Source organism: Rhagoletis pomonella, unplaced genomic scaffold (genome assembly GCF_013731165.1).
Source record: "Rhagoletis pomonella isolate Grant_MI unplaced genomic scaffold, Rhpom_1.0 Rhpom_scaffold_00019, whole genome shotgun sequence".
NCBI classification, from domain to species: Eukaryota; Metazoa; Arthropoda; class Insecta; order Diptera; family Tephritidae; genus Rhagoletis; species Rhagoletis pomonella.
Genome location: NW_023458573.1, coordinates 1,182,252 through 1,187,783, shown reverse-complemented (window position 1 = coordinate 1,187,783; position 5,532 = coordinate 1,182,252). Strand labels below are relative to the sequence as shown.

At 34.0% G+C, this 5,532-nt stretch overlaps 1 long non-coding RNA gene across 1 annotated transcript; it reads left to right on the top strand.

The window, feature by feature from the left end:
• Positions 1 to 3,279: 3,279 nt before the first annotated feature.
• LOC118749543 lies at positions 3,280 to 4,381 on the top strand. Its single transcript, XR_004994242.1, has 3 exons — positions 3,280 to 3,784; positions 3,902 to 4,092; positions 4,210 to 4,381. It is a non-coding gene; the product is annotated as an uncharacterized LOC118749543 (long non-coding RNA).
• The last annotated feature ends 1,151 nt before the right edge of the window (positions 4,382 to 5,532 follow it).

The following is a 5,532-nucleotide window of genomic DNA, read 5'->3' as shown; positions in this document are numbered from 1 at the left end:
TTTTTTTCATATGCATTATTTCGTATGCACAGTTTCCATATGCACAATTTCAGGGTGCCGGGTAAAGCCCCCAAATGCAGTGTTTTTTTGTTTCCCCGCCACGACGCCTTGGCCAGAAAGTTGGTAGAGTTCTGCCGACAGGAGAAGCCATACAATTTAGACACCAGCAAGAGTGGTCCTATATTTTTTGTTAACGTTGTGCTTAATTTGATATATTCAAAGATGGCTTGAGAAATTTGTGAATCTTGAAGAAAACACGTTTTCTCACTGCAAATTCACAACTGTCAACTCATTGTTCTTCGCCATATTCTTTGTTTACCCGTTGCCACAAATGTCATTCTGCGGGAATGCACAATCTTGTATTCTATTGTTCTTGGGTCGATACTATCAATAATAACGGAAGTCCAGTCAATTTAAATAAAGCTGGAACTCCATAGGCTAGCATATGCGTACGTGAACGTAAGCGTGCGTTTGAAAGCTGAGTTGTATACACATGTTCTTATGGGATAAACTCCATAAGTACGCGCGTAAGCGCAGAGAGAATACATATAACTACATATTTTGATGGAGAATTTTTGCGGCTTGGTATCAGTGTGACCGTTTTGATCCAAGTGGATCAAAACTGATACATTTTTCGATGAATTTTGGAGAGATACTTTTTTTTTCAATTTTGATACTTTTCCAAATACAAATGAAAAAATCTGTAAATTTTTATGCATTACAAAACATGTCGTACACCTGTGGCAACGTGCATCCAAATGTTCATTGTCGTTCTCTGAACGAACCTTTCATGTAATGCGATTCATGGTCCATGTCGAAAAACGTCAAAATGTGAACAAACGAACACTATCATAGCGCTGCATTTTTTATTTTCGCTATGTTCAATAACAAAAATTAGGGCTTGGCACTCGGTAATTCGGTGCTCGGTAAGGCCCTGTTTCCTCAGGAGAACACCAATGTCGTGATAACCATGTCACAAAATATATTTCCAATGGATACCGCCTTATTGCTTTACATCTATTGCAGGCAATTTGATAGTTTGACACCCATATTTTCACTTGATAGAAATCGTGCTGGTGGTTATATCGATGAAATATTAATATTAAATCAAAATAAGAATCTGTTCCCTATTGGATTATTTAAGTAAGTTTGTTTAAGATTTAAATGTATTTTAACACCGAAATTGAGAGAATGTTGTCTGGCGGCGTCATGCGGCAAATGCTTATACATATCAAGACATCAAAGTGCCCACACACAACAGTTGGTAGGCAATAAAAATTGCAAGGTGTAACTGCAACTGAAATTACGCAAATCGCATTCACGAAATAATTTCAACTTGCTCGTGAAACAAATGTTAAATTGTTTTGGAAAATGGTTTTTCATAAAAATTATTGGTTTTATACCATATTTATGCTTTGATACTTAAATGAAAAAAAGTGATACATATTGATACATTTTAAGTCTCTTTTCGGCTACAATTTTTCACAACCCCGCGGCAACACTGCTTGGTATGTATTTTCTTTATAAATATGTATAAAAATGTGTATGCATGCTGCATCAACTTTACGAAATGACAACTGACAAACACGTGTAAGCGCACACTATGGAGTTGCTTAGTTTTTACGCACGTAATCGCATGTGTTCCAGCTTAACTAGCGATAGTTTTAGTACTACCGTTTCATTGGGCGCGTTTCTAAGACGCAGCTGTTGTTAAACTGTTCAGTGTTTGTTTTAGAAACGCACAGTTGAGTAGTTCCGCTCAGCTCAACGGTTGTGTATTGGACGCCATTTTTTCCACCATAAAATTATTTCGCTACATGAACTCAACAATTTAAGTCAAAAATAATTTTTCCCTTCCGTCAGTTTTCATAATAAATTCAAAAATAAAAAATATGAAGCTGAATATAAATAATATAAAATACACGTGTGCATTTAAAAGAAATGGAAAATTTGTGGACTTATAAGCATAAATATGCATTTAAGTAATACATATGTATAATATGTATATACATATGCATAATACGTATATTAGGAATGTTAATCTCGGGATCCCGGGATCCCGGACTTTTAAGCACTCCAAAATCCCGGGATTCTTGGAAAGTAGTCCCGGGATTTTCGGGATTTGTAATTTGAACTGATGGCAATAATAGAAACTCCTTTTCTTGACCAGTATTGGCTATATTTATTTTTTTATTTAATAATTTATATTTTTTTTAAATGTCTAGCTCATTGTACATATAACACCGCTCGATAGTAAATTTTTAACACAAATATCAATATATTCGCAAAACCGTGGGCCAAATATAGTAAAATTGCGTTTTTAGTTTTTCACTCTAACGTCAGTAATTCAAAATGATTTAAAAGATTCAGAGAAATGTGCTTAGAGAAGAAGTATGGGTATAAAATTGACGAGAAAATCCTGTAGAATTTAAACATATTCCGATTTCTAGTGCAGAAGGGCTGGTAAATACTGAAAATGTCATTTTAAAATTTTATCCTTGAAATTTCGCAATATTTGTTCTAATTTCGTTCTTCTCACTTTGTCAGCTTAAAAATTATCTATTCGTCCTGGTGAAAACTTAAATTTTTTAAATTCTAAAGAAATTTCCTGTTGCATTTGTTAACCATATTTTTATTCTACATTGCATTGAATTTTTTAATAAAGACCTTCAAAATAAATCCTGCTGTCAGAGGTAAAAAATAAAAACGCCACTTTATATAAAACAGTAGGTTTCAAGCCATGGTACAATAATTACAGGTATTGTCTTCCTAGAGAGTTTTGCTTCACATCGAAGTTCCTGCTCCCTTATTTTCATTTTGACATAGTTCAATGTTATTCTTTTACTTTTATTTGGCTTTGCTTTTTGTTTTCGCTCAATTTAATTTTTATAATTTTTTAAAACAAAAGGAAAAAACGTTTGAAATTAAGTGAGCCATATAAATTTTGAATCTATTTACAAGCAAATGTTTTTTCCCCGGCTTTTGCAAATTGAATAAGTTCTCTGTAAGATGGTTTGTTGAAAAAAATATGTGAACATATATGGTATATGGGGTATGGAAAAATAAATATTTCCAGCAGTAAACGTTTTAGTGTGGGCAACAATGATATTTTTTAAATAAGGCAGATCGGAATATGCGCTCTCTGGGAAGACAATACCTGTAATTATTGTACCATGGTTTCAAACCCACTTATTTATTATTTATTTCATGGTAGGAGAGCTTCTCAAACAATATAGAAGCAATTTTTTCGATTCAAGTTGTTGAAAAGTAATGAATATCTAAATCCCGGGACTAATCCAGGGATCGCGGGATGTTGACAATACCATCCCGAAAATACCGGTATCGGAAAAAGCCGGAAAATTAACATCCCTAATTTATATACATACGTATAATATGTTCGTATGGAATAGTAGCTTAAGTTAGGAGGCGGGCTTTTGTATAGTGTACCATTCGCAGCTGACGATTACGAATATCGCACTGACACCGTGCCCTTGAAGACCCTTGGCAAATAAACGTAACAAATAATTCTGGTGCAAGCAACTCAACATTCTTTGTGCTTTAAGGAACAAACGGAATGGTGTATTATACTAAAGCTAGCCTCACGACTTAAAGTTATATACCACACGATCACAGATATATTTACATACATATGTAAGTACATATGTATGTATGTAAATTCCTTGTAAACTAAACTTTCTTCTATATGAATAAAAAATAAATAAAAAATATGTGGCTGAATCCACGGCTAATCCGGAGTTGGTTGCAGTTATAGATGCCGATGCAGGTAAAAAAGAAGCTATACGTACTTTAAATTTAATACCTTTGTACATATGTATGTATATATTTTTGGCTTTCTAGTTTTGTACTCTTTTATTTAATTTTGCTTGTTTACAAATATCAGCTGTTCGTTTGGCAGTTTATGTATCATACCGTTTCTAAGACCTGACTGTTGGACCCAATTGATGGCGTATTCTACTTCCTACTACCTTTGACATACAAGGTTCCAGAAGGAAGGTATTCATATAAATAAATAATATGTGGCTGAATCCACGGCTAATCCGGAGTTGGTTGCAGTTATAGATGCCGATGCAGGTAAAAAAGAAGCTATACGTACTTTAAATTTAATACCTTTGTACATATGTATGTATATATTTTTGGCTTTCTAGTTTTGTACTCTTTTATTTAATTTTGCTTGTTTACAAATATCAGTTGTTCGTTTGGCAGTTTATGTATCATACCGTTTCTAAGACCTGACTGTTGGACCCAATTGATGGCGTATTCTACTTCCTACTACCTTTGACATACAAGGTTCCAGAAGGAAGGTATTCACGTTTTGGCGAATAAATAAAATAAAAATTATTTCCATTGAAATAAAAGAGTAGAGTTTTCGTTTTTAATGTCTTTAATGATTTGGCATACCTAAAGAATCCGCGCCTTTGAGCTAGAGAAATAAGAAAAAGTGGACGTGGTGCATCCCTTGCTGCTGAGTTTATAGGTAAACTTTTTTTTTTTGGTGCAAATGAGCAGGGGCGGCCCTAGAGGGTGTTAAACGTGGAATTTTCAACATTTTCAAAAGCTTATATTTCAAAAACTATTGAACCGATTTTCAAAATATGGGCACCGTTGGAATTGGAGGACCTTTCATTCGATGTATATATCTATGTATATAATATAAACATATTTCGAGAAAAAGTAAAAAAACGAAATTATGGAATTTTTTTATAAAAATGTATGTTTTTCGCAAAAAAATATGTAATTAACTATAATAACAAATATTTTTATCAGAAAGACCAACAAAATACCTTTAGTTTGGCGTATAATTTTATATAGTTATGCTTAAGTACAACTGCCAACAGTAATATAAAACAAATGTATGTATTAATGCTAAGGCGTGGGCGTGGCACCTACAACCACCCTTTTTGGAGAGGGTATGAACCGCCATTGACAAAAATGTCGCCCGGACCACCTAGTCTTCCTATTGTTCCCTAGGGACCCCTTAGAAAAATGGCCAAAAATCACAATTTTCATTTGCGTCTTTTCGCTTGAAAAATGTTGAATGTTCATTTGTACAGGACATTTTTTGCAGTCAACTAAAAGAAAAGAAAGGCGCGGTTTGAAGAACAAAATGGGATTTTATTTAATTTACAGTTCGTAGCTGCGAATAACGTTAAAGAATCTTTACACCAGTTAGGATCAGCCTTTTTATATCAATCGCCTGCCAAAACAAGTTCCTGTTATTTTCTTATGTACTCGGCATTACCTTTTCTCTTCACATTCGTTTCAGCGCTGCTTGTAAGCATGGGTCAGCTGACTCAATCGGTTTGTGTTGCCGTATTGTTCGTGCTACCGCACGTTTAATAATTATTTATTGTGGCTTTCGCCACATTTTTATATACAAATTTTTATATAGAAGACATTTTTATAAATCACCCAGTAACCATAATAGACATCACTGGGCCGGCAGCCCCAGGTTTACGACACAGAAAGGGAATTCTAATTACCTCATTTTATTTTTTTTATTCCAAATTTTCG